General features: G+C 46.6%; 1 protein-coding gene and 1 pseudogene across 3 annotated transcripts in view; one reads left to right on the top strand and one right to left on the bottom strand.

The window, feature by feature from the left end:
- The window catches only part of LOC310797544 (proline-rich protein 5-like), a 98001-nt gene that overhangs the window by 8515 nt on the left and 69969 nt on the right, over positions 1-19517 (top strand). The window lies entirely within an intron of this gene.
- LOC310797562 (SPRY domain-containing SOCS box protein 1 pseudogene) lies at positions 6449-7075 on the bottom strand (annotated as a pseudogene). The gene has a single exon. The product of its transcript is annotated as an SPRY domain-containing SOCS box protein 1 pseudogene (transcript).

Below are 19517 nucleotides of genomic sequence, written 5' to 3'. Positions count from 1 at the left end.
CACCAGCGGTGATAGACAGATGGGTCATCCAATCACCTGCCAAGTAGCTTGGACAAAGTGCCCGCCTCCGTCAGCGGGTCTGGTGACTTCAAACCCAGATCGACTGGTTTAGTGAAACCTATGTGGAGCTATACCGTCCATCTGGCAGCGTCAGGTTAGATTTTGGGGGGTTTGGGTTGAAAGTAATGTCTCCTACTTTCTGAGGCACACAATTACTCACATAAGACCCTACATTTAATAGTTAGAAGGTTTTTGTGGATTTTGGTTTCCAGGGTTTCCAAGTTATTTATTGACTTGACTATGGAAGAATGGAGCTGTAAAAGGACAAATAAATAGACATTACTTTTGACTAGGGGTGCACAGATCGATCGGCACGCAATCTGTATCGGCCGATTTTGACCTCAAATATGTGATCTGCTGCTGCAGATATTACTTTATTGTCGCCGATTGCATAGCCGATCATGCTGCACGTGAGAAACATGAGGCAGCCCATTTTCATGTCTTCAATGTCTATCGTTTAACTTTCATATTGTGCTCTAACGTTTATATCATTGTGTTGCAAAGCACACACTTTGCTTTCGTCAGTGTACTCACCTCCACACACCACACCAGACTGTCAACACACCCCTTGCGTCTTTGAATCACAGAGACAAGTTTCCTCCAGTCCTCCCGCCTACCGAGGCATTTGCATGCTGTTAAGTCCGTGTTTGATCCATATTTGCGTGTATCCTCGTAACGTTAATAGCTCCGGTTAATTTGAGCCGCTTTAGCTTATAAATCGATAAAATAGTTTCCTTGGGTCGAAGTTATTTTTCTTGTGTAACAGGGAAATCCTGGAATGGAGTATTTTTGTTGAGTGAACTGAACTGCATTGAACTGGTAACATGGAAATCCCGAAGTGGAATCTTTTTGTTTTGTCATGGTTTTTGTCATTTAGTTCAACACAGTCTTGTGCTCCAATTATCTCACACACAAAAAATCATGTTGGCGGTTTCCTTTAGCCTACACAGTATCAAATATTGATGTAGAAAAAAAGAAAATGTGCTGCACTTTCAATTTGATGCATGAAATGTAGGCCTATATGTAAAATGGAAACTGTTCTATGATAGACTGCTATAGCTGCTTAAAAAATAAATAAATAAATAATTAAATATCTATATATATATATATATATATATCTATATATCTATATATCTATATATCTATGTCTATATATATCTATATCTATATATATATATGATTCTCTCTTGTGCTCACCCTCCCTGCCACCATTAGCCAAATTTATTAAGAATATTATGGTGAAGAACAGTATCAAAATCTGGCACCAATTTGCACGTCATCATGGGCTCACCTCCCCTCCCCTGTCATCCCCTGTCCGTGCCAACCCGCTTTTCCCTCCCTCTGTACTGGACAAGGCCTACAATCTGTGGCACAGTCAGGGAATTTTCGACAATCAGCGACCTATATGTGGATGGCATATTTGCTTCATTTAACGATTTGGTAAATATATATGAGCTTCCAAAAGCCCACTTCTTCAGGTACCTGCAAGTTCGTGATTTTGTCCGCAAACATTTCTCAGGGTTTCCTGCCATTCCTTCTATTTCTCCCATTGATTTGCTTTTACAACAAGAACCTCATTTTAATATGGATTTTAGTCTAGTATGTTGGCTAGTTGATTTTCTAACCAACAGATCTCAGAGGGTCCGGGTTAATGGAACCCTGTCCGGTAAACTTTCATCCTCCACCGGATCCCCTCAGGGCTGCGTGCTTTCAGCACTTTTATATATTTTGTATACTAACCTGTGCCAGAGCATTCATGCACTTAGATTTGTCCTTAAGTATGCTGATGATTCTGTGATCGTGAGCCTGCTGCATGGTGCAGAACAAGATCATGGCCCAGTCCTGGATGACTTTGTTGAATGGTGCAACCAGTCCTTCCTTGAAATAAATGTGGCTAAGACCAAGGAAATGTTCATTGATTTTCGGAGAATTGTTCCTAATCATGCTCCTGCTCCCTGTGTGATCATGGGTGAGCCAGTAGCAGCAGTGCAGCAATATAAATATTTGGGCACTGTCTTTGATGACAAACTCAATTTCGATGCAAACACAGATGCCATCTGCAAAAAGGCAAATCAACGACTGTTCTTTTTAAGGAAGTTGAGAAGTTTTAATGTGGACAGGACACTGATGAAAATGTTTTACTCTGCTTTTATTGAATCTGTCATTTCCTTTAGCATGATCTGCTGGTTTGGTAATCTCAGTCTTAAAAACAAGAACAGACTGGGAAAAATTGTCAAACTTTGCTGTAAGATTTCCGGAGCCACCCTCAATGACATTCAGTGCCTATATGAAAGGAGGGTCACATCAAAGGCACAATTTGTGGTTTCGGACCCTCAGCACCCCTTACATGCTGAGTTCCAGATGCTTCCATCTGGTCGGCGGTTTAGTCACCCAAAGACTAAGACCAACAGATTCAGGCTGTCCTTCGTTCCCTCTGCCATTAGGTTTTTAAACAACCGATAGTCGTAGATGTCATCGTGTCTCTTGCAGGTAGAGAGACTTTTCTTTCCATGATTTATGATGACAGTGTAGGTGATTTAGATCTATTCTGTGCTGTGTTACTGTATGTATGATGTATGTATGATGTATTAATTTGTTGCCTATGTGTCATGTCTACTGTCTGCAAAGCGAATTGCCCCTCGGGGTCATTAAAGTTTTTGAACCTTGAACCTTGAACCCAATTCAAAAAGGTGTCATTACACGTTTATATAATGAGATATCCATGCTACAGTCCCCTGAACCCTTCGCATTATGTACAATCTGGTCACAGGAATTGGGAGAAGAATTAGATAATGAGACCTGGGAGGAGATTCTCTACAGAGTTCACCACTCTTCCTTATGTGCCAGACATGGGGTGTTGCAATGTAAGGTGGTCAATAAGGTGCACTGGTCTAAGTGTAAGCTGGCGAGGATTTTTCCTGACATTGATCCCACATGTGATAAATGTCGGCAAGCTCCTGCAGATCTTTGTCATATGTTTTGGCTGTGTCACTCTCTCTCTTCCTACTGGGAAGCTGTTTTTGACACTTTGTCTAAGGTCACTTCGGTGCCCATTGTGCCATCCCCAATTGCTGCACTGTTTGGAGTCCTGCCAGCTGGGACTCTGCCCAAATACTTCTTAGATTTTGTGGCTTTTCTAACTCTTCTAGCGAGGCGATCAATTCTAATGAATTGGAAGGGTCCTACGCTCCCACTCATTCTCGGTGGGTGGGGAACGTGCTGCATTTTATGCAGCTGGAGAAAATTAAGCATACCCTACGAGGCTCCCTGCACAAGTACTATAAAATCTGGCAGCCTTTTTCAGAATATATAAAGGCATCCAAATTATCCTGCCAGCTCCGGACTGATGAACCTCTGGTCCCTCTTGATCTTGTCTTGACCCCGATCTACAGTATCTGACCTCTGTATAAGCTACTTCTACTGACCTCTTTTTATCTTTAATTCTGTCTACCTCCCCCCCCCCCCTTGTTGTTTATCTTATTTGATATTATTTATTTACTTTTTTCTCTGTATTGTATTGTTGTTTTGCTGTAACTGTGAAGTTATGTGTGTTGTGTTGTGATGTACGTGTTTTGTTTGTGTAAACTTGAAAAATCCCATAAATAAATCATAAAAAAAAAAAAAAAAATGAGAGGCCAGTTGGTAGGATTTAACAAACTTTATTTAGCAATCGGCATGCATGGCAAATACTTTGGCGCATGACTCCATTGGCCAGTGGCGCTGCTCTTGAGGCAAGAGGAGGGCATCTGCATAGGCTAGGAGATCCCCCCCCATGGGGGATCAGGAGTTACGACTCGTTAGTGGCGGACTGGGGAGGTGGGTGGGGCAAAACAACGCTTCGGAGGACGGCTTCAGGGGAGATGGACTGCCGTGAAGCTAGCTGCTGCTATGATCGGCCAGAGAGAGAGAGGTGACGTAGAACCCTTGCTATATGAGAATTAACTGACGTCATATCTGACGTCATTGCAGATGTCATACTTGGACTTTGACTGGCCACGTCATACTAGAACTTGACTGACGTCAGGGGGTGATCGGGTTATGCACGAGTGGCCTTCTGCTTGAAATTTGGTCTGGAGACCTCACTTCAATCATGAGAGGCCAGTTGGTAGGATTTACAAACTTTATTTAGCAATCGGCATGCATGGCAAATACTTTGGCGCATGACTCCATTGGCCAGTGGCGCTGCTCTTGAGGCAAGAGGAGGGCATCTGCTTAGGCTAGGAGATCCCCCAAAAGGAAGATCCGATTACCGGAGGTTAATTGAGATCTGCGGGCACCGGTAGTTTGACTGTACTTTTCTGGCCTTCAACCTTTAGGGACTTACAGCTATTTGCGGCTGGCGCTTCCCAACTCGGTCGGGCCTACGAAACTTGGCGCTTCCCGGCTTGGCCTACTTGGCCACCTTGGCACCTCACCTTTACCTAACTTGGCGCTTCCCAGCTTGGCCTACTTGGCCGCCTTGGCACCTCACACTTGAACTTGGCGCTTCCCGGCTTGGCCTACTTGGCCGCCTTGGCACCTCACCTTTACCTAACTTGGCGCTTCCCAGCTTGGCCTACTTGGCCGCCTTGGCACCTCACCTTTACCTAACTTGGCGCTTCCCAGCTTGGCCTACTTGGCAGCCTTGGCACCTCACCATTTAGCTTGGCCTTCACTTGGCCTTCTGACTGACCCTGGCTCTCTCTCTTGGCTCTCTCTCTTTCCTCTCTTCCCCCCAAAAATGAACCGGGAGATTTACTGCGCCTTACTGGGCGCCATGCTTTTCGGGGAGCCACCACCAACGAGACATTTTGGCACGGAAGTCCGGGACACTGTTCGTTGCCATGCTTACCGATTAAGGGAGGAGGGTTCTTTGGGCCGCCGGTATGGCCGCCTGCTCCGGGCGGACGTAGCTGGAGAATGCTGATGAAGACCGGCGGCCCGTTTGCTGGAGGGAGGCGGAGGAAACTCCTTGCACGGCGGCTGAGGTGGCCGCTCCGATCCTGAAGGAGTGGCTGGAGTAGTTCTTCGTCAGTAGGTTGCATTTCTGGAGCGTCCGCTTGAGGTGCAGGATGAACCAGGATCTTGTCATGTGGTGACGAGGTGCGATGAGGAACAGGGGAGCCGGGGGGCCGGTCTGGGGCCTGAGCCTGATGTGGCGATTGTTTCCAGGAGTTAGGGTGACTTAGGGGTTGGTGACTTAGTGACTTAGGGGTAGGTGACTTAGTGACTTACGGCTGGCGCTTCCCAACTTGGCGCTGGACTTGGATGACTTAGGGGTTGGTGACTTAGTGACTTAGGGGTTCCCAACTTGGCCTCGGTGACTTAGTGACTTCCCAACTTGGCGCTGGACTTGGATGACTTAGGGGTTGGTGACTTAGTGACTTAGGGGTTCCCAACTTGGCCCGGGTGACTTAGTGACTTGACTTGGCGCTGGACTTGGGTGAAGGGGTTGGTGACTTAGGGGTTCCCAACTTGGCCTCGGTGACTTAGTGACTTCCCAACTTGGCGCTGGACTTGGATGACTTAGGGGTTGGTGACTTAGTGACTTAGGGGTTCCCAACTTGGCCCGGGTGACTTAGTGACTTGACTTGGCGCTGGACTTGGGTGACTTAGGGGTTTGTATGGTGAACCGAATTGTACGATGAGGAGTCCAGAATCCGAATCTGGATCCGCATCTTTCCCCCCTCTTTCCCCCGGAAATTGTCGGCTTTTAACATGTATGTTTTTTTTTCTTTTCTTTTTTTAATAAATATTATCAATTTAGTTTTTCTTTTTTTCTTTTTCCTCTTAATTGTATTATTACTATTGTTATTAGTGGGCGTTTAATGATAGGATGATCAGATCACAGACCAAATAAATTGTCAATCAACTTCGCTTTATTTAATCAGAACACAAGGGATGCCTACGGTACATGTGGTGTTTTCAAAGCAATGTAAATTTTAATGATGGGATGATCAGATCACAGACCAAGTAAATTGTCAGTCAACTTCGCTTTATTTAATCAAAACACAAGCGACGCCTACGGTACATGTGGAGTTTTCAGAGCAATGTAAATCAGTATTTCTTGGTGGTGGGGGGCGGGCCGTTTGCGGGCAGATGGAGCGGGGGTGGGAGGGGGCGGGGGTAGGGGCGGTGCTGGACTGAAAGGCCGCCTTTGGGGACACTATGTTATCTATTTAAGAGATGAATACGTCTGATTACCCGTTTTAATACTGAAATGCTGATACTTTCCTCGCGGGTCCTTTCACGTCCACGGGTGACTGGTCCTCCATCGGGCCTTCGCTTGGGCTTGAAAGAGAAAGAGAGGAGGGTGTGCTCGGTGTGCTGTGGTCGTCAGCCCCGTCCTTGGTAGAGCAGGTAGTTCTTGAGAGAGGCGGTCCGTGGATTTCGCTCAGGCGGTCCCTTCCTAGAGCCGCCCACCCCGCACTGAACGCCTGCACAGGTCCATCAGAGGGAGGGGCTCCGGATCGAGTCTGTTTATGTTCCGGATTCGTATTTCACAGTGTCCCCACACGGCGCTCACTGCGGGGTACACCTTCCTGCCCTTAAGTCCTCTGAACGCCACCCCTAGATCATATCCGTCCACCATATAACCCAACTTCCCCTCGTCCATGTCCAAGACGACTAAGAGCGAGTCTGGTATTATGAAGGTGTCGTCGGGCTCCAGGGAGGCGGGGTAGGTTCTGCCCGCGTGGTTCTTGCCGTCGTGGTAGAGTTTACTCCGGCCCAGGTCCCAGCCCCAGGACTTGGTGTTGTTGCCCACCAGGGCCGTGTAGCCCACCGAATGCAGCGGCGCATCGCCCGTGGCCACCCCGACCACGGCGTGGGACCCCCTCTGGCGCATGGCCCAGCTGACCTCCCACACGTGCAGTCCCTGCGTGTAGCCCACCCGGCCGCGGATGGCGTCCGTGCTCTGCGCCATGGGGTGCCGGTGGAACACCAGCTTGTTGTCGTCCTTGACGAAGATGTTGAGCGAACGGTCGTCGTTGTTCCAGGAGTGCTGCACCTGGACGTCCGGGCCGGCGGGCGGCATGTCCAGCAGCCGGTCCAGCCGAGAGGGCTTGGTGTGCTTCGGGGGCGTGGCAGACGCCAGGGTATTCATCTGGGCGGATTGGGTGGTGGTGGGGAACACGTCGGCTTGCTGCATGGGCGGGGGCAGGATCGGCTGCTGAGCCGGCTGGGCTGAGGCAAACATGGGGGGAATGGGGGGGGGGGTTTCCAGAGCCCTCAGACGAGCCTCCACTGATCTGCTAGCATCTAGCAGGGACAGCAGGATGGCTCTTAACGACCCGGGCAGGATCGGCTGCTGAGCTAGCTGGGCTGAGGCGAACGTGGGGGGAATGGGGGGGGGGGGGGGGTTTCCAGAGCCCTCAGACGAGCCTCCACCGATCTGCTAGCATCTAGCAGGGACAGCAGAATGGCTCTTGACGACCCCTGTCGGCTCGGCGGAGCTGCGAATGGGGCCGTTTCCGCCTCCGGGACGGCAGCCTGGAGATCGGTGCGACCAGGAAGAACATGGCGTAGAACATGGCGTCTCACGGCGGCCCCGCGGCATGTATTACCCCGACGACTCCCAGCTCTCGGGGCAGCTTCCTCTTCTGGTCTTCGTCCGCGGCCTCTCGCGCGTCCGCGCCGAGCGGCCTCTCCCTCCGGCTCGCTCGCGCACGTTCTTGGGCGTCCACGCGCGCGTGTCGCTTCGTCTTCTGCTCTCCTCCCACGGGCCGTCGCAGTGGAGCGCCCCGTGCCACGGGAGCGCGCGCCGGGCCTTCTCATCGTGGCTACGTTGGCAGCCTGTGGCACTGCTGCTCCGCCGGTGCCGTCAGACGTCTCGGAAGGCAAATACGCTCCGTGGCCGATCCGGAACAGGTATCGTTGTTTAAGCTGTCGTCGCTGTCCATGGACTGCTCTGGCTCGGGATCCGACATACCAGGAGTGGAGTGGGGGGCGTTGAGAGATCCGCGGGGATTATCCACGGGTAAAGAGGACTTGGGGGTGCAAAGCAACGCAAAACAACGCTTCGGAGGATGGCTTCAGGGGAGATGGACTGCCGTGAAGCTAGCTGCTGCTATGATCGGCCAGAGAGAGAGAGGTGACGTAGAACCCTTGCTATATATATGAGAATTAACTGACGTCATATCTGACGTCATTGCAGACGTCATACTTGGACTTTGACTGGCCACGTCATACTAGAACTTGACTGACGTCAGGGGTTGATCGGGTTATGCACGAGTGGCCTTCTGCTTGAAATTTGGTCTGGAGACCTCACATCTATATATATATATATATATATATATATATATATATATATATATATATATCGGTGATGGGTAATCGGTAATTGGTGATCGGTCGATGATCGGTTGGGCAGATATTTCTCATAGGTGATCGGCAATCGGTGATCGGTGGCAAAAAACGTGATCGTGCACCCCTACTTTTGACAAGAAAACAACCTTTGGACATTGATCTTTTGTGTGAGTCTGACGACAAGAAGCCACTACATTAAAGAGCGTGGTGCAGGTAATTTTCTTTTTTTTTTACAGTTAGGACTCAAGATTCTTATGAAAATACCCCCCAAAAACTAAAACAAAATTAAAGCATGCCCCCAGGGCAGAAATATGGAGAAAAAGGTGGCATTATAATGCACATGTTAAAAAAATGCCATCTGTGCAGATAACACCTGTGACAACACTTGGGCTACTGTACTTACTGTAATAATAATAATATATAGTCAATGGGCCCTATTCTCCCACAGGCCTTAGGCGCAAAAACTGGCCTTAAACGCAAAAAAACGTGCCTTGCGCCTGCCTCGGGAAGATAGCAACATGGCTTTAGGCCCCCGAAATGCACTTTACGCCAAACAGGCGTGGCGCAGTGCCAGAATAGGCCAGAATGGGCGTTTCTGACTTAAATACCGGCCTAACGATATCTTCCCCCCTGGCGTTAATTTAGCGCTTTGCGCATTTGAAAACCAGGCCTTATTCAGTGCGCCGCGGATATTCCACGCACAGCTTCTCCTCTGTTGATCTCACACTTTGTCCCCCTCTAGCTCTCTCACTCCCTCCCTCGTGCACTCAGACAGGCACCGGTCCGATGAAAAAAAAAAGTAGTTATACCATACGTAGTATAACAACATGACAGTTTTAACAACATGACAGTTTTTCTAACATGACAGTTTTGAGCCCGTCATTCAGAAGCTGTTCTCTCCCCCCCTCTCTCTCTCTCACTCCCTGCGCAGCACAAATGGAAAAAAAGCTGTTCTCTCCCCCTCTCTCTCTCTCTCTCACTCCCTCAAATCTCCCAGCATGCATTGAGACTAATACATTTCGAGAATAAATATCAACCAAATCAGCATAAATTGCCTAAATTGGTAGATAGAAATACTGTTTCTATTCACACAACATGCAAAACAACATGACAGTTTTAACAACATGACAGTTTTTCTAACATGACAGTTTTGAGCCCGTCATTCAGAGGCTGTTCTCTCCCCCTCTCTCTCTCTCTCACTCCCTGCGCAGCACAAATGGAAAAAAGCTGTTCTCTCCCCCTCTCTCTCTCTCTCTCACTCCCTCAAATCTCCCAGCATGCATTGAGACTAATACATTTCGAGAATAAATATCAACCAAATCAGCATAAATTGCCTAAAGTGGTAGATAGAAATACTGTTTCTGTTCACACAACATGCAATTCTGGAACATTTCAATATTGGCCAAAATAAAACATAGAAATCCAAACACAACCCTATGTGAAACATATATGTCATCCTGGGGCTATATATATCCCTCGCAATATCCCTCGCAGATTTAACGTGATTTAGATGAGTGACAGCGTAACGCGGTTCTACTGTCATGTCCTACTGTGATGTCCGCTCCAATAAATTGGCCCTACTTCACATTTAGTTTTACAATAAAAACACATTTATGACTTTATGACTTTACATAATGTAGGCTATATTTATGTGCATCATCCTACCTCTGGAGCAGGGGAGAAGAAAAGGTAGCAAAACGATATCATTCTGGACAAACTTTCACCAATCTAATCTCATCATGACATAGGGATAGGCTATATTTTTCTAGCTGATGCGTTTAGAACATTCTTTTCACTTTGATCTTGCTATAGTGTAGCGTATTTACATGCTTGCAGTATTTAAACTGCAGTTAGATTGGTTTGATAAGCATAATAATTAGGGCTGGGACAGATCAGAAAACCCACGGATCGGATCGCGTGGCGGATTTTGAGCCACGGATCACGGATTTTTCGGATCAGCAAAAAAAATAAAATATAGGCTATATCAGATTTTTTCTCTCAAAATTAGATTTTCGATTTTAATTTTTAATACTATTATACTTCTCTAACTATTTGTTGCCCTGCACAGCTTTTTTCTCATGACACAATTTATGCTTTTACTCTGAAGGCAGAACAACAACTTCCTGTTTTAGGTGGCACTGCGCCTAACTTCCTGGCTGTTGCTAGCGTAACGTAGTCACTTGACACGGGTAGGCTACAGACCAGACCGTGAGTCTGGAAACATAACGTTGATGCTACGTTATGCTACTCGGTGGCCCCATGTGTTGTTTTGTTGTTATGTGTCCAAGGCAACATTTCACCGTCCGATGATAATGTGTTCGTGAAACGTGTGCGTGTGTGTGTGTGTGTGTGTGTGTGTGTGTGTGTGCGTGTTGTGGCTCTCGCTATCTTGTGCAGCCCGCAACATGCTGCTCGCATTCCTGTGCTTTTTCAGAGGTGTTGAAATAAGTTTGTTGTCTTTAGTAGCCACTAGCCACAACCTTCAGAGAGACTTTACAGCGATGACAAGGGATGAGGAAGCTCACTTATGCATGCCATGATGCCTGTCTGTGTCTGGCTGCGCTGCAGGCGTTATCATACACTAACGTTAAATGAAACGAAAGGTGGGGGGGGGGGGGTCCGCGACCACGACGTTCCGAACCGTGTGCCGAACCGTGGGGGCTGATCCGTACGGGTCACGGATTATCCGTGATCCGTGCCAGCCCTAATAATAATATGGAATAATAGCCTATATATGGAGACAGATAGACGGGGATGAAAGGGAGGGGGGGCAATTGGAGCTTAAAAGGCAAGCTTGTGATTCGTTTACTGCACTTCCCCAATGAGCAGACTGTGCATAATTTTACGCTTAAAAGGCGTGGTTGTAATGCTTGAGGCCGCCTGTAGCGCCGACACCAAGATATCGAGTGGGCTGGTCCACTGATCTGCGCAGTTTATAGTAGGACTGGCACGGATCACGGATCACGGATAATCCGTGACCCGTACGGATCAGCCCCCACGGTTCGGAACGCGGTTCGGAACGTCAATGGTCCGCGGACCCCCCCCCCCCCCCCCCTTTCGTTTCATTTAACGTTTAACGTTAGTGTATGAGAACGCCTGCAGCGCAGCCAGACACAGACAGGCATCATGGCAAGCACAAGTGAGCTTCCTCATCCCTTGTCGCCGCTGTAAAGTCTCTCTGAAGGCTGTGGCTAGTGGCTACTAAAGACAACAAACTTATTTCAACACCTCTGAAAAAGCACAGGAATGCGAGCAGCGTGTTGCGGGCTGCACAAGATAACGAGAGCCACAACACACACACACGTTTCACGAACACATTATCACCGGACGGTGAAATGTTGCCTTGGACACATAACAACAAAACAACACGTGGGGCCACCGAGTAGCATAACGTAGCATCAACGTTGTTTCCAGACTCACCCGGTCTGGTCTGTACCCGTGTCAAGTGACTACGTTAGCAAGCAACAGCCAGGAAGTTAGGCGCAGTGCCACCTAAAACAGGAAGTTGGGTTGTTCTGCCTCCAGAGTAAAAGCATAAATTGTGTCATGAGAAAAAAATATTTTTTGAGCTGTGCAGGGCAACAAATGGTTAGAGAAGTATAATAGTATTAAAAATTCAAATCGAAAATCTAATTTTGAGAGAAAAAATCTGATATAGCCTATATATATATTTTTTGCTGATCCGAAAAATCCATGATCCGTGGCTCAAAATCCGTCACCCGATCCGATCCGTGGGTTTTCTGATCCGTGCCAGCCCTAGTTTATAGGCTGATGCAACGATAATGTGTACACCAGAAAACTTTCCAAAACACCAGACATAGGATAATTATCGTATTTGTACGATAATTTACCTCCCAACAATGATCTTTTTGGCCCTCTGGTATGATAATTCAACACTGCCCAGAATGCATTTCGGCACTGAAGGAGCAGAGAAAACACCGCACAACCATATTTCCTCCACAAGGCAACTATTTAGTTTCTGTTTGTTTGGGCTCTATCTATGGTTAATATGGCACTTTATGAAGTTTTAATAGTTTCAGTAGTCAAACGTAACTAAGTAGTCAATCTAGTTGACCCCCAATATGCAATCGGTTTTTCAAAATAACACCTAGGGAAATATCAGAATCAGAATCAGCATCACGTTTATTGCCACAGTATGCAAGTTACATACGAGGAATTTGTCTTAGTGTCTATATGCAGCGTAGCGGTCAGATCAATATACAGAGAGAATAAGTAGGAAAGCTAGCTAAAGACAATCACAATGTTGCAAGTGCAATCAAATCGAGTAAATCTATATACAATATGTACATGAGTGGAGAAGTGTTCCGTGGATAATACATATGACATTTACATCTGCATGAGATTTACAGACTAAGTTAAATAGGCGTGAAATAGGCAGTGAATTTACATGAATTTACAGTTGAAGTTAAATATGAGTTTACATTGAATGTACATGACATTTACAGTCTAAGTTAAAAAGGCATTAAATAAGCGGTAGTGGGTTTGTCTGTGGGGGGCTGTTGTTGGTGAGGTCCTTGGTGGAAGGGGTTTCCGGGTCTTGTTGGTGAGGCTGATTAGCGGTTGGGAAGAAGCTGGTCTTGTGGCGAGTGGTTCTGGTCTTGGTAGACCTCAGTCTCTTGCCGTGGGGGAATGTCTTAAAGAGTTTGTGGCCAGGGTGGGAGGGGTCGGCCATGATCTTGCGAGACCGCTTCAGTGTCCTGGCTGCATGCAGGTCCTGGAGGGATGGCAGGTTGCATCCGATTATCTTCTCAGCACAGCGGATGATGCGCTGAAGTCTGTTAATGTCTTTGACAGTGGCAGCAGCATACCAGATGGTGAAGGAGGAGGTGAGGATGGACTCAACGATGGAGGTGTAGAAGTGCACCATCGTGGCCTTTTGGCACTTTGAATTTCTTCAGCTGCCGTACAAAGCACATCCTCTGCTGCGCCTTCTTGGTGAGAGCTCGGATGTTCAGCTCCCATTTTAGGTCATGGCTGATGATGAAGCCGAAGGACTCCTTTAAATATAATTTTGGAGAGCCATGAGAGCGCACAGCGGATCGACCATCTCAGCTTGTGTAACCCGGATGCAGAATGGGCTCAGGTGGATAACTTTATCATCGGAGACAAACGCAAGTGGCGCTCACTGGAGCTCAGGACGCTGTGCGTACGGAGGTAATGGAGGTAGGTAATGATCCGATTGATTATTGTGTATTAAAATCGTCACAGGTGTTATTGCTAGATTTGCGGGTTTTATGTGCGTGTGCCAGTGCCAGATGCTTCACAAAAAACAGTCTAGATGCAGCTATGTGTGGGGGAAAATAAAAAAACAAAAGATAATCCTAATTGCTACATAAAAGTCCCACATATTAATGCAAAGTGGTGTCTAACCTGCACCATACTCTTTAAGTCAAAGACTGGACAAATTCGGGGGGTACGGTGGTGCAGTGGTAATTAAAATTAGCACTAATGGGGGATAAAAAATCGGGGGGGGGGGGGGGGACAACAGAACAAAAACCACAGAAAGTGCAAATTAAAGTGTTAAAGTAAAAGGCATTGGAACTGCACAAGAAATTGAGACAGGGGGCCCTATCTTCGCAAAAGCGGTAATTTAGCGTTTAAAGGACGGCTTTTCCGTGGGGAATATGAATATATATTAAATCTCACGGCCCTAAGGTTTTCGAATCCGTTGAAATTTTTGAAATTGGAGGTTCACTGCCAGAGATATCAACCGAAATCCACTCTGTGTGTGGGGGGGGGGGGGGGGGGGTGCTGGGGGGGAGGTGCGGGGACTCGAAATCCTACATTTCCCACAATGCACTGGGCTCGCGTAGCCTTCGTTTCCATGCCCACCCCTCAGGCATTTGGCTGATATCAAACTCCAGTAGGTGGCGGTAATGCACATATATGTTTGCCAACCGCCATAAAACTCAAAGAAGAAGAAGAAGAAGGCTTCGACAATAAAACATATAGAGAAGAAGAAAAAATCGAAAATAAAATTGCCTCCAAATTGCACCAAATTTAAACCGAAGTATATATGTCGGGAGATGTCTTCATAAAAAAATTTTCATGCATTTTAAGGCATTTTCGTAGGAGTTACGCGCATCTGATGTTGTAACTATTTTCTGTAAAAATGTGTAAAAACGGGTACATTGCTCAGCGTTGATTTCGTTACTTCAACGCACCTACTACTAGATGTAAAATTTGACGAGCTTTCCAATGCCGCCAGTCCCGTGTCTGTCCGTGCTTCCGTTCCCGAGATCGGTCTCTTTGCAAGGAACTATGGAAAGCTAATATTAGCTACAGCAGGCTATGCGGTTGAAAAAGATGGCTGCCTTTTGTTTTTGTTCAAGACCTCTGAAGGGGCGTGGAGGACCTCTAGAGGCGGGACCATGGCTCACAACAATTGTAGTTCATAGGTCCTCGACTTCCGCAAGGCTGGACTTGTCGCTCTGACGCGTTTTGCGTCAGAGCGACATGGAAATAATGTGAGAGATGCTTGATATCTCTGGCTGTAAACAACCAATTTCAAAAATTTAAACGGATTCGAAAACCTTAGGGGCGTGAGATTTAATATATATTCATATTCCCCACGGAAAAGCCGTCCTTTAACGCCACGCGCAATGCAAATTGGGGGCATGCACAAGCGCTGTTATAATTGTAGGCTTATTGGACATATGCGTGCCACATGCCAAAGCAGGCGTTTCAGCGCAAAAATGTGGGGATAGATGGCATTATCCTATGGTCAGCAGCGCACAATTACTTTGCGCTAAGAGCTTTGAAAAGCAGCTCTTACGCTTAATTTATACTTATTAGAAAGTGTCGCTCAACACATGGCCGCAGACGAAAAAGAAAGTGTCGCTCATGTTGCTGCATTTATGCTTCTCTCCTCGGCTCAACGGTCACGTGACACACGAATATAGTATAGACAGAGAACTAGTGCAGACAGCCAAGAGAGGGAATGCTGTCAGTGAAAGCACATCTGAAGATGTAACGTATTTGGCTGCAGCCGCATCTCACCTCCTCTCTCTCTGGGAAGTTTGTCACTCACGAGCCCTTTTCCCACATGCGCTTTGTCCCGCAAAATGACCGGTACGTGGTCTAATGCCTGCATGTGAGAAAGGCACCGTGCCGGTATAAGCGCGACCCCGTCGTCGCGGAGATTTCACCACTTTCTAGCCTGTCAGAAGAGCGGTATGCGCTTTAGCGGATACTAGTGAGAAACGGGTGCAGTCATTTTCCGCGGCACTCTCATGGGCGAGGTGTACACACGTTGCTTAATGTTCCAGCGGGCATAATCTAATCATTCGCGCACATTAACACATTCAGTGCCAAGGACGTCTGTGCACGTCCTAAAAAAAAGTAACGTTCAGTGCCAAGGACGTCTGTGGACGTCCTAAAATCATAATTCATATTATTCCATAATTCTGCTGTTTAAGGTCGTACCCAGCCAGTGAGCATGAATCCCTTCAAGGGATCACACGGCGCCACCTTAAACATCGTCACAGGAGCTGCTCCACCCACCTCAGATCCTTTACTTTGTACAGGAGACAGCGGAGAAAGCCGTGGAAACCGATGCATGCTTTGTGCCAGAGCCGTATATATTGCTCCGTCTACAGCGAGAGTGGGCTCGGCTGCATCCGCGCTCACAACTGAGCTCTTATGCTTCTATCTATCTCCACACGATTTCCTAGAAAGCCATCCGAAGCCGAACGGGCCAAGCCTTTTCGTTCAGTCGCGTTTGCCAGCGCGCATCATTTCCTTGATGCCCATCAAGGAAATGATGCGCGCAGCAAAGCTGGGATCTGTCCGGGGCAAAAACGGAGTCGAGAAAGCAAAGTCTGTGCGTGTGGGAGGAGCCCGCAGCTCAGAGGTGGAGAGGGGGGGGGGGGGGGGAGGGGTGTGTGGCTGCACAGAAACCACACCACACGCCACCACATCAGAAAACACCAGCCAGAGTCAGTGAAAATGTGCTCGAAATTAGAGTGCAAAAGGTATTCATAAAAGGGGCTATATCTTGGAACGAAAAAAAAAACGACAGAAAACCCTTGAAAGTGCACTTTTTTGAGAGGCTATAATTTCATAATGGAACTGTCTAGAAACAAAATTTCTTCTTTGGAAGAAGCAGGAGTGTTCAATCTTTCATTAAAGTCCAGCCCCGTTAATATAGCCATAATAGAAAAAATTCTATAGCTGTTTTCAACTGAATGGAAGTGAATCTGGCACAGGCTCCAGACAATTTTACTGAAGCGCTGTGGCACTGAATGTGTTAAAGCAAACTGGCGAAATGATCTTGTGATAATAAGAGCAGTAGCCTATGTCAGCTTCATGTGTGGGTGTGCTGTGCTGATTTTCCCCTCTCCTCTCTGCTCGCTCTCTGGCCACAGTCCGTCCTCCTCCTTAAGTCACAGCCCGACAGGGACTAAGCAAATGCACGAAGCGAAAGTGGAAGTATTTTGCTTACGTTGCCGACAGCCAAGGCAAGCCCGGACACATCAAATGAAGCCAGTCTGTAAAAAGTGCTTCAACGCGATGCAGGTGAACGGATAAACAAGCAAACTTATTTCACCATTCGGAGTTTTGCCGACACGTCACTCCCCACCCGCTCTGCAGTGCCGCCCCCCCCCCCCCCCCCCCCCCCCCACATACAGGCAATTTCGCTGATAGATTCCCACATGCCAGAGGAGAGGTGTGAAGGGAAATGTCCGATATTGACTTACAGGTAATTTTCCGGTACGCATGTGGGAAAACGGCTACGGTGTTCTTTGTGATTTTCACGAAGTCATACATCAGGACATGCTGATCAAAATAGCGGGGACCACGTTCATTCATTTCATTTCAGCGAAAACCAAAATGAGGAAGTCAAGTGCGTGTGCTGTCTATATAGCCAATCACACTTGCGCGGCACTGTGATGTAGTCAGCGACACTAGAAATTTCACTAGCAGACACCTCTCGCCGCCGCGTTATTTCAAATCCCACATAGGTTACGCTAAAACCACGCCCTGTGCCCAACAACTACAGCGAGGCTGCAATGAGGATATTGAAAGACAAAATCCTACATCGCACCAAAGCATACAATGTACCACGGTTATTTGACTTTCTGACCACCCGCCTCAGTGCTTATTATGAGTCCAGAATAACAGATGCTGCCCTTGGCCATTGGGAAGGCTAACCCTTTCCTTTTGGTTTTATTGATTGTGTATGAACTTTTTATCTATGATTTTATATTATTGCATGTTTTTGTAGATTGTTGGGACTTCACTGGCCTGGAACAAACGGCTGGACTGGGGGGAATGAATAGCTGTGCCAAAAAAAGAAGAAGCTAGGCCTATGTGCTGTATTGTATTTTTAATTTGATATTTTTAATATTTTTCATTTGGAAGTTAAACTGTCAGCTGAGCTCTTATTGAAGCTTTGGCTAAAGCCCTGAATTTTACAATGATGTTTTGAAATAAATATGTAAAAATCGATTGTGTGTTACAGTAAAAGCTTGTGTTACGTTTTCATTAGCGTTAATACACTGAGGAAGGTATGTGACCATAATTCATTTCAATGTCCGCTCTCAAGAGCAATTCAGTTGGTTCATGAAATCGCTGGGCTGTGTGCCGTGCAGTGTTTGTGGTGTGGGAGATTCCAGGTGTCAAAAGAAGACAAAAGACTTGCTCCTGGCCAATCCCGGCGCTTGACTGCTGCGTAGGCAGGCACAGGGCGTGGTTTTAGCATAACCTATATGGGATTCGAAATAACGCCTCGCCGCCACTTGAAAGTGTCGACCCTCATTTCTATCGGCGACGGTTTCAAAAGTGTCGACAGACAAAGCATAAATTGGACTTTAGGCGCTAAAATACTCACTGCGCTTGAGCGCACCATAATCTCCGCGCTGCGCAGAAACGTCATTACGCACGGACGTGCCACGTAGGGGTGTCAAAAATAATCGATTATAAGATGCATCGCGATGCGGACGTGCACGATTCTGCATCGATTCACAAATGTCAAAAATCGATTATTATTATTATTATTATTATTTTTTTAATAATCAAATAAAATATAATGGAAGTACATGCAGTTGTTTATTTTAATTATGGATCATAATACAATGCAATTCCAAATGCACTTTTATTTTAAAAGTAGCCACACAGTGAGAAAAAAGAAAGTGAGAAAAAATAAATCATGTATTGCGGAAAAAAGTGATGCATCGATTTAAGATGCATCGAGATGCATCGAGATGCATCGATAATCGTACTCGAATCGAATCGTAGCCCTCTGAATCGTAATCGAATCGTGAGGCCAGTGAAGCTTCACAGCCCTAGTGCCACGCCAGGACATCAAATTCTGCTGCTAAAATTGGGTAACCAGCAGATTATTCGGTGAGGCAATCAACTATAATTCACTCAGAAACTTTTATCACATAATTTTTGGATTTCAAAATAATTATCTAACTATTCACTGCGGTCTGCGCTTGCGAGTGCAAAGGGAGCGAGCTGCACACCGCTCCTTATTTAATTAATTAATTTGGTTCGGGTTTGCAGACCTATTAAGATTAATCAATAAAACACAAAAAACAAAAGCTATTATTCAATCGTCCAACAAATGTATTTTATTATAGTGAATGAACTCGTCACAAACTTTGTGAACTGAGTTTGTCATATATTCCCGTTTAATTAAGCCTAAAGAAAGACACTGGCAGGCCTACATTAAATGTCTCTTTGCATCCAAGAACGTGAAATTAAATAACTTGAAAGATAATCTAAATTAAGAGGTTGCCTACCTGCAACAAGCCAGAAATGAGACACGCAGTCAGTCAAACTTTATAGCCTATATTTTCTGAAGCGGGTCTATATTGACAACGATAATGAGGGACTGCAGCTGGTTGACATGCGGGCGGGCATCCAACTCGCTTTCAGAACGGACTTATAGCCTACTTCACAAGATGAGAATATTTACTTTACTTTAAACTGAAGGGCAAAGGTAAGAATCAGTGGCCAACAGAATAAGGGAATTTCTGAAGCCCATCCTGGAATTCCATTAATTCGAAAGTCCGTAGAGGGGCGCACGTCAGGTCCGGAAGTGACGACACGTACATTGGCTCCAATTTAAAAATGAGCCGACTTCTCTCTCATTCTGTGTCTTAAATAAACATTTTCCGAGTGAGCTTATGGTCTGAATAAAC

Source organism: Poromitra crassiceps (assembly GCF_964638095.1).
Source record: "Poromitra crassiceps genome assembly, chromosome: 2".
Lineage (NCBI taxonomy): Eukaryota > Metazoa > Chordata > Actinopteri > Beryciformes > Melamphaidae > Poromitra > Poromitra crassiceps.
Note: the sequence above shows the minus strand (reverse complement) of the source record. Positions and strands in the feature narration are given on the sequence as shown.